Here is a 10,245-nt window from a genome sequence, read left to right as displayed (position 1 = left end):
GAACACCCTCTGGGGAGAATGGTCTGCACACACCTCTTTCATTTGCCTGGGGCTGCTATGTGAAAACAGCCACCTGCCGCCGTCTGGCATCAATCCATCAATCCATGCCATGCTGCTTGAGCAGTTGGTGGTGCCTCCCGTTCCTTAAGTACTTGAGAATCCTTCCCCACGAGCTGGGCCATTGATTAAGTGCTTACTTTGGAAGAGGTGTAAGTAAGGACTACAGCGTGATCATAGAAACCACGTGTGCCCACTTGAACAAGAGGAAAAAGACATAGAAGAGCATTTTTAAAGGGAGGATGTGATTTTCTGTTTCAAAAGTTGCCCCCCCCCATTCTCATAGATCAAACAGCCCGATAGGAGCTCTCTTTGTTGAGCCAAGCTGGGAATAATAGTTCCTTTGTCTGAACACCCAGTATTTATTCATTTAACACTTGGTAAATGCCTACTAAGTGCCAGGCACTTTAAATGCATATTTGTTTTTACAAACAAACCTACAAGGCAACTATTATTATCCACCCCACCTCCACTACCACCACAAATATAATAAATATAAAAATCAGATGAAAGGAATGCAACTCAGAGGAAATGCTAAAAACTAATATAAAATTATCAATAAAAAAGATAGCCAAATACCAAAATATAATATTATTAATATATTATCAATAAAAACATATTATCAATATAATATCATCAGTTAAAAATGAGAGCCAAATACCAAAAATATATAGACTTCCATAAAGGAAAACCTTATCATTTCACTTTGTAGTTTATTATTCCTTTTCACTAAGCTTGATTTTCCTAGAGGTTTCAGAGATTGACCTAAAGACGGTAGCTTAACAGTTCTCTTTGGAAGATAAAATGTTTATTAGCAAACATATAGTGCATGGTATTATTTTATTTTATGCTAATATGTGAGCTGAGAAATGTGATTTCATTTATTGCAGGGGCACCATATTCAAAACCCCTTTGGTGCTATATATGGGAAGCAATGGATGGACCATGGTCCCATTAGCTGTGTTTAAATTTCCATTCTAAACTTTAATACTCTAAATCAAGTTTTTGCTAATGTAACTTGCCACAATTTTGGATGTGTCTTTCTGGGTTTTTCTCTTTTTTTAAGTGAATTAGATAACCTGACTACATTAAGTACAGTTTATTTTATATGTATGTTTATAAGAGCACCTACCATACCAAATATTCAGTCAACGTGGGTCATTAAAATATATAACCTCGGCAAATTAAAACATAATCATTAAAACATCTTAAACCAAAAGAAATAGTAGAGGCACTTGAGAAACTATCAAAGAAATACTTTATATTTAGTATTTTCCATTAGGGACATAGGTCTGGAATTCATCCCCACAGTTGAGAGTTGCAGTCATGGGAGTCGGTAAGATTACCAAAGAAGAAATTCATGAAGGAGGGAGGCAGTCCTTAAAGGATAGAATCTTAATGGAAGTATCTCCAGCTGGGCGTTGAGGGCAGTGGGCAAAACTGAGGAAACCAAAGAACAAGGCAGGGAAGTAGGGGGTGATTCGGGGTGTGCAGTCAGTGGAACAGTGGGTGGGGGGCATCTGTCACTCTGGGCTTTGGAGTTTTGGAGACTGGAGAGAAGCAAATGGCATTACTGGCACCTGAGGGAGCCCAACACCTGGACAACTCCCCTGACGAGTGTACATGTCCTCATAGGGGCTCTCTTTCAACAGGCTGAAGGAGGACATGATATTGGCATGATGGTTTTTCCATGAAGTTAAACACAAACACTGACACTGTAGAATGGGAGAGGCCATAAAAGTGAGAGGCCCGCCTGCCGCAAAAAAAAAAAAAAAAAGGATTTTAGAAGAATCAAGCTATAATTCTTCTTGGATCAATACCTACATCCTAGTAAGCAAACCTCAACAATGATCAGCTAAAGCTCTCAAAGACCTAGCGAATGAAACTAAAATGATAAGGGTAACATGCATAAGGAATGCACACAAAATATGCCAGGGGGTAAAGCCACCTACAGAAAGCTCAGAGAGCTAGGACAGGGAGGTTCTGCTCAGAACCCCGTGGACACGGCCTTCAAGGGTCAGGCCGAGCAAGAGGCATCCACGGAGGAAAAAGGAACCACGCCAGCGCTGTGAGGGAAACGGGGAGCGTACGGGGAAGTCTGAAAACAAGCAGGGTGGACGCTGTCAAAAGCCGGATGTAAAGACTGAACAAAGATCAGTGGCAGCGAGGAGGTCCCAGTGACCCTGCTGTTCTAGGGGTGCTGGGAGCAGAGCCAGGGAGCGGCAGGGATGACGTGGAGGTGCGTGAGAGGCGCTTGAGCCGAAGCCTGGTGACTGAGTCAAGAAGTCCGCCGTAAGGTGCACCCGGAGGGCTGTGTTACTATTAATAACTACTCATGTATGCAAATGACTTACTTTCAAAGGGAGGGAGGGAAGGAAGGGAAAAGTAGAGAGGCTTTAATATCACCCTTAGTTACTCATATCCTGATACGATTCCTGGAAATAGTGAGGCGTAGATGAGTTGGAGCTAGTGCGCTGGGGATTGCCTGTGACCCTGCATTTTCAAAGATTCCATGTAACTGCGCTGCAGAAGAGGCAAAATGGAAACGCAGGGCAGGTTAGGAGGCCGCTGCAGGAATCCGGGAAGGCGGTGAGAGCGCAGCCTCTTCCCAGGCAGAGGGGGCATCGTCGTGGAAATGGACCTAAAGATTGGAGAGCCTCCTGGGATGGGAAGGGATGAGAGATGAACCCAGAAGGGCGGGGGTAGGACACGGACCCTGGGAGAGGCTTACACGGCTGGGAGGAAGCCACCTTACCTTTGCCGGCTGGAGAGCAGGCTGGGAGGACGGACGTGGGTGTAGGTAAATTGTAGGTAGAGGGTGGGAAGTTACCAGAAAGCACGCGCATGCCCTCAATTTTCTCAATGACTCACGAGGTGAAGTTGTCTGCTGAGAGCAGGGGGCGTAGGAACTGAGAGTGAGTCTGTCTTGAGAGGAGCGCTGAGGTCTATAAATAGTCTTCTAACTAATTAGACTGCGGAGGGAGACTGTGGGTCTGCCTGGGTGCATTGGAGGCCTCATAGTGACCTCTTACTGGGGACCACAAACCCAGCTCGGCGCCCCCTGCTGCGGGTGCCAGACGTGCAGTTAGCATACCCAGCTCGTGGAGCCGTGCAGCCGCAGGGTCTCGGCCATATTTAAACAGCGCTGAGGCCTGGAAGAAGCTATTGATTCCAAAGTGGGAGCTTTTTAAAAAAATGGATTATTGTCAATTTTTTGCTTGTGCTTTCAAAACATATGGCTTGATACTAACTGAAATAGTGTGGCCTTCGGAAAGTTTCTTAACTTCTCTGTGCTTCCTTTGCCTCTTTTGGGAAAAGTAAACAAGCTAATTAATCCTCATAGGACTCTTGTGACAATTAAATAAAATGATATATGTAAAACACTGAAAAAAGTTTCTGTTTATAAAAATTAAAGTGCTCAATAAATGATAGTTATTTTTGTCAAAAATATGACTTGTACATATATATCCATACCTTGAATGTATATATATTTATATGTTCGGTGAAAGTATACATATACAATGTGTTGTAGCATTAATATATGTGTGTATATGTATGTAGGTATGCACATATATGTGTATTATATATGTATGTATGCGTGTATAGAAACACGTATATATAATTATAGCAACCATTTATTCAATATGCATTTGTTGAGCACATTCTACATGCCAAGAACGACGCTAGATTCCGAAGAGACAATACTGAACAAAAATAGATGAAGCATCTGCCATTATGGGGTGAACAGTCTGATGGTTACGACAAGAAGAGGGTCAAACTGATGTAAAATGACAACGTGCTCAGTGCTGTAAAGAGCTCTACCGAGTGCAGTGAAAAGGTAAATCAGCACAGGTCAGGTGGTTCCACCCCACCTGAGGTCACGGGCTGACGTGTCCTCGTCCTTCTCCCCGACTACATTATGATTCCTTCGAAAGCTGTGGATTGCTGCCTACTCCCCTCTGTTCACGGCACCCGACTCCTGACCACCGTGCACACAGCAGGTGCCCAATGTGTGTTTGCTGGCTAACCTGATGCCATGGGGTATTCACCAGCAGTTTTAGTCATGACAGCCCCGTGGGGCACCCACTGCCTTTCTTTATAAGAAACCGCAGAGGGACATCTTGGTGGTAACGGAACAATCGCCGTTGTCTGGCTGATTTGGCAGGAACAGCTCACCCCAGACACTGCGTGAACTCTCAGCCCAAAATGCAGCGTCATTGATGCTTTTCCTTTTAAAAAAGCACAAATCGCAGTGTTCTTTGTGCTAACGTACATCGAGGACCTATATGCTTATTTCCTCGTTTTTCAGCACAACTTCCATTGATCCAGCGGGTCGTCGGGAAAATGGGGGAATGATTGTTCAATGGGTACAGAGTTTCCCTCTGGGATAATGAAAAATTTCTAGAAATGGATAGTGGAGATGGTTGTACAATGTTGTGAATGTACTCAATGTCACTGAATTATACAATTAAAATGGTAAGTTTTGTTATGTTTATTTTACACAATAAAAAATCACCCCCCCCAAAAAAAAGATTTAAGCTTGGGAATTTAGAAAATAGAAAAAAAAAAAAAAACTAGGTATGAATAACTGTCACCTTTTTCTTAAAGTCCTTCAACAGTTTCCCATTCTCTCCTGACCAAATCCCAACCAGGCCCTTCATGGACTGGGTCCCGCTTGGCAGCTCCTATGTCTGTCCTTCCTGAACCCCAGGCTCCACCCAGGCCAGATAGCTTGTGTTTCCCCATCATGCATCTGTGTTTTGCCTGCATGGGTTCTGATCTCTGGGATGCTCTTCTCATCCCCCACCTTCTAGCTGGAAACCATTATGCACTTCAGCTTAGCCTCCTCTAGGGAACGTTTCCCAACACCCATTTCAAATCTTTCAGCCCTGGCCACAGAAATGACTGCTTTCTCTCCCTCTCTCTCTCTCTCTCTCTCTCTCCCACTTTCCCTTGTGTAGCTCATTATCACAGCAAACACAACATTAAATGCACTTGTTTATTTATAGGTCTGTCTTCCTGTGCCCTACCTTGGTGGCAGCAAGGGCAAAATCTTTGTTTTATTTGCATACTATGGTTTTAAAATCTTTGGCTCCAACGGTGTGACCTTGGGCAAGATATTTAACCTCTTCTAGATCTGTTTCACCTTCCATACAATTTGAATAATAATAGTCCCTATGTCATACAGTAGTTACGAAGCATAAATGAAATAATGCATGTGACGTGCTCAGAGAGGGTCTGATGCACATCAACAATGAAGTGTTTGAAGAAAGGAGGTTCATAACCAATAACAATTGTTCAGTGGCTAAAAGGATGAATATTGAACGTTGAGAGCTGACAAGAAGAATGAATCACCTAATTCCAGATGTTTCTTTAGAAAGACGTATGAGGAAGCCGAATGACTGGAAGAAAGAGCATTACAGGAGAACACCTTTTGCTGCGTGTATCATAATATAGTCAACATACTTCCAACAACCTCCCACGTTTCTGCCATAAACTCTTCCACTCCCTCCAGAAGCAGCCTGATCAGGCTACAGAGGTCTTTATAACGAAAGTATCAGAGTCGGAACGAGGGGAAGATGGCGGAAGAGTAAGACGCGGAGATCACCTTCCTCCCCACAGATACGCTAAAATATCAGAGTCTTCTTAGAAAACAAAAACTCAATGAAACCGATAAGAAAGGCTCATTGCCACAGTCTTCAATACCGAACCAGTGGAGGCTCTTCATGCTTTAAAGAATATAAGGCAGTCCTGATGTAGACGTTGAGGAATTTTTGAGTGTTGTCTATACTGACCCACTTGCATCAGAATTTTGGCAAACTAGCCTGACTCCTGAAATTTAAACCAGTAAGTAACCTTTTCTCCAATCAGCTTGGCTTTGGGTGTAAATTCTTATTTTATTTTATTTATATTTATTTATTTATTTATTTGCGGTACGCGGGCCTCTCACTGTTGTGGCCCCTCCCGTTGCGGAGCACAGGCTCCGGACGCGCAGGCTCAGCGGCCATGGCTCACGGGCCCAGCCGCTCCGCGGCAGGTGGGATCTTCCCGGACCGGGGCACGAACCCGTGTCCCCTGCATCGGTAGGTGGACTCTCAACCGCTGCGCCACCAGGGAAGCCCGTAAATTGTTATTTTACATAAGCAGATGCTGGCTATTTTCAAGGTATGGAGCTGGCTTATGCAGTGGACACAAAACATTATGTGACGCTTATGCACCGTTTCTTATAAGGCAACACACACTGCAGGGAACAGTGCCGGAGTCCTCCTGGTGACTGTACCCGATTTCCATGCAGTCCCATTAAAGCGGACTCCACACCGAGCCCCAGGAGTGGAGCTTGTGACCAAGGCCTATGCCATCAGCATATCTCACTTCCCCATCCTTTGATCTTCGTGGATCATATGTGACCTAGTCAGAGTCAATGAAATGCAATGACATTTTCACTGCACCTTCTGGGGAAGAGACTCTCACTCATAACCTCTGACCTAAAACGTAAGAGAATGAGTGGGTTAGCAGGGACCTTTCTGGTACCCATAAAACCCAAGGCTAAAGTCAATGCCGTGGAAGGCAGAACAAAGGAATAAAGTTCTTAAAAGTTGGCAGGTGCCAACGGTAAGCCTGAGCCCTGAATTGAGTCCTGTCTGTAGGTAGCATCCTCTTTCAGCTTTTGAGTCAATAAATTCCCTTTTGGACGAAGCCAGTTTGGGTTGGGCTTTTCTGTAACCGCAACTAAATAATCCCAACTGGCCTTCATCAAAGCCACTCTTCCCAAACGGGAGCTCCACACTCTGATTCCATCCAAGAGATAACTGGTGTCTCTAGAGAACCCACATGTGAATAGAATCAGGGCATATTCAAGAGGGTAAGTGTCTGGGTAAGAAAATCTCTCCTTTGGGGATACCTGTGGTTCACATTTCTGTGTGGGCCAAGAAACTCCTACAAATTTCACCTGTTGACACATTTTCTTTGCAGGCACTTTGCTACTTCAGGGGGAGGAGCCGGAAACAGAGGTGGAGAAGGGAAAGCATGAGGCAAAATGTGAATTATTGTGCAGGAAGCAATACAGCAGATGGCCTTTTCGCAGAGGGCTGGCGTGTGGGTACATGCGGTGTGAATTCACGGTGGAGGAACTAATCAGGCAGTGTTATCTGATCTGGAACAACAAGAAAAAGAAAGGGTCTCTTTCATTTTCCCCTGCTTTGGTATGTCTGAAAGCCCTTATCAGTGTGATAGGGCTTGGAAGCACCCAACCAGAAAACCTTGACTTGCGATTGTGCTAAAGTGGGGACCTGGGATCTGGGTTGTTTTCCAAGGACCAACCGTCATTTCATTTTCAGAATGAATCTGGATTTTTGTTCTGTGAAAACAGGGCAGGTTCTGGATTGAAAACAAAAGTCAGACGTGCTGATGCTTGAATGTAAAGAACTACGGAGTTTCATAAGTACTTCTGAGTAATAGAGGCTCGGCACCAGCCTGGGGCTGAGGAGGCAGTGGGAGCAGACCCAGAGTCTGTGAGGTTATTTCTCCCGTGAAAAGCAAAAGCCCGAAGCAGGACTCTGAATAATCTAAGTGCAAAGCTGCTCCCATGGAAGGCAACAGAGCTTTCAGGAGGGGCCCTGGCTTTTGGGTACCAGGACGGGTTTCAAACTTGCCTCCATCCCCCACTGTCTCCATGGTGACAGAGAAGTTAGTTATCCTCTCTGAATGTATTTCCTCATCTGTAAACATCAGTTACGTTCTTGAGAGAAGTAAGTGGTTGAATTACATCAAGAGTGTATGGCCCATCGTAAGAACCCAAATAAATGGCAACAACACGATTTCAGTTACTCTGGGGAGACTTGGATCAAATACAGGGCTGCAGGTACTGAGACAGGAATACCTTCTTCTCATTTGTCAGGCGAGGGGGACAAAGTTCAGTTTCATCTTAATGTGATTTTCTGCAGAATATCAAGAGAAAAACACCAATTTCTGCATTTTTCTGGCTTCGTCGAAGCTCAGCAAAATCTTGTCCCTAAACCGCTGAACAGCTCTATAATTCCAGACTGGCTAGAGACAAAACCAAGTCAAAAGACTTTCATTGGACCATCAGTTTCTCAAGTATTCCCAAGTATAAGAATTGGGGTTTATTCCTCTTTTTAGGCCAGACACATAGCATGGCACCTTACGGGTTGCTCAAGAAATTTTTATTCTCTTATCTAAGAAAATGAATTCATTTTCAGACCAGCCAACCTAAACTTCTGTTGGAATGTGCTCAAAGAAGCTAGGAAGGATGGAAGGAAGGAAGGGAGGGAGGGAGGGGGGAAGGAAGGAAGGAAGGGAGACTCTCTCGGTGTATTAGTTAGGGTAAGAGCTAAGCTGCTAAGGGCTAATAAACCCCAAATTTCAGTGGTTTAAAAGCAGATAGGGAGCAGCGCAGCAACGGCGGCGGCAGTGTCGGTGGTGGTTGCTATTCTGAGCCGCTGAGACGCCTCTGCGGCAGCTGGTGGCACAGGTGGCTTGCGTGGACGTGGGCAGAGGCGGCTGGCCCGCCACCGCAGCCCCAGCGCCCACGGCCCCGGCAGGTAGATGAAGTTCCTGATGGAGCTGCAAAACCACCCACAAACAAACTACCCATTTTCTTTTTTGGAACTCATGAGACTGCTTTTTTAGGCCCAAAGGACATATTTCCTTACTCAGAAAATAAGGAAAAGTACGGCAAACCAAATAAACAAAAAGGCTTTAATGAAGGTTTATGGGAGATAGATAACAATCCGAAAGTGAAATTTTCAAGTCAACAGGCATCAACTAAACAATCAAATGTGTCATCTGATGTTGAAGCTGAAGAAAAAGAAACTAGTGTTTCAAAGGAAGATACTGACCATGAAGAAAAAGCCAGCAACGAGGATGTGACTAAAGCAGTTGACATAACCACTCCAAAAGCTGCCAGAAGAGGGAGAAAGAGAAAGGAAGAAAAACAAGTAGAAACCGAGGAGGCAGGCGTGGTGACTACAGCAACAGCACCTGTTAATCTAAGAGCGAGTCCTAGAAGAGGACGACCTGCCGCGGCAGAAGTCAAGGTTCCAAAACCAAAGGCAGACCCAAAATGGTAAAACACCCCTGTCCTTCGGAGAGTGACGGTACCTGAAGAAGACAGAAGTAAGACAAAGGGGCAAGAGGAAAAACAACCTAAAAAGCAGCTTAAAAAGGATGAGCAGGGCCAGAAGGATGAAGATAACCAAGAAAAGAGCCAGGTTAAAAAAAAGGGGGAAAAAGAAGTTGAATCAAAAAGGAAAAATTTAGGGCTTCCCTGGTGTCGCAGTGGTTGAGAGTCCGCCTGCCGGTGCAGGGGACGCGGGTTCGTACCCCGGTCCGGGAGGATCCCACATGCCGCGGAGCACCTGCGCCCGTGAGCCATGGCCGCTGAGCCTGCGCATCCGGAGCCTGTGCTCCGCGGCGGGAGAGGCCACAGCAGTGAGAAGCCTGCGTACCGCAAAAAAAAAAAAAAAAAAGGAAAAATTTAGCTAAAACAGGGCTTACATCAACCTCTGATTCTGAAGAGAAACGGGATGATCAAGAAGGTGAAAAGAAGAGAAAAGGTGGAAGAAACTTTCAGACTGCACATAGAAGGAATATGCTGAAAGGCCAACATGAGAAAGAAGCAGCAGATAGAAAACGCAAGCAAGCGGAACAAATAGAAACTGAGCAGCAGACAACATGTAATCTACAGTAATAAAAAATATAGCGCATTTTGGGCTCAAAGCATTAATCCAGTTACTGAAAAGAGAATACAAGTGGAGTAAACAAGAGAGGAAGATCTTGAGACAGACTCATTGGACTGAATTTCCCCCTCCCCACCCCTTGACGGAAGAATGTTCCAGATTCTAAATTGAGGACTTCATTAATGGCATTATTACTGTGTTATGATTGTTAAAAAACATTTCCTGTAAGACACACACTACATACTAAGGTCAGCCATCATTCCTGTTAAAAGTTTTTTACCAAGCTTAAAATGAAGCTTTGTGTTTGAAAGTTATAATAAGCTCAGATGAAGATGGTGGTTGTACATTATTTCATTTAGAAAATATAAAAATTCTTTTTGTTTTGAAGCTAGGTGTTAAACTGGAGTAGCTACTATACCCCCAGAGAATGGGGCAGTTGTGCCCTTCCCCTTGACATTCCTTTGTTGTTCAGTTCTTTAGATTAATAACT

At 44.5% G+C, this 10,245-nt stretch overlaps 1 pseudogene; it reads left to right on the top strand.

Annotated features, from left to right (window-relative positions):
* The first annotated feature begins 5,636 nt into the window (after window positions 1-5,636).
* On the top strand, window positions 5,637-9,766 carry LOC136137343 (PC4 and SFRS1-interacting protein pseudogene; annotated as a pseudogene).
* The last annotated feature ends 479 nt before the right edge of the window (window positions 9,767-10,245 follow it).

Source organism: Phocoena phocoena, chromosome 17 (assembly GCF_963924675.1).
Source record: "Phocoena phocoena chromosome 17, mPhoPho1.1, whole genome shotgun sequence".
NCBI lineage: Eukaryota > Metazoa > Chordata > Mammalia > Artiodactyla > Phocoenidae > Phocoena > Phocoena phocoena.
Note: the sequence above shows the minus strand (reverse complement) of the source record. Positions and strands in the feature narration are given on the sequence as shown.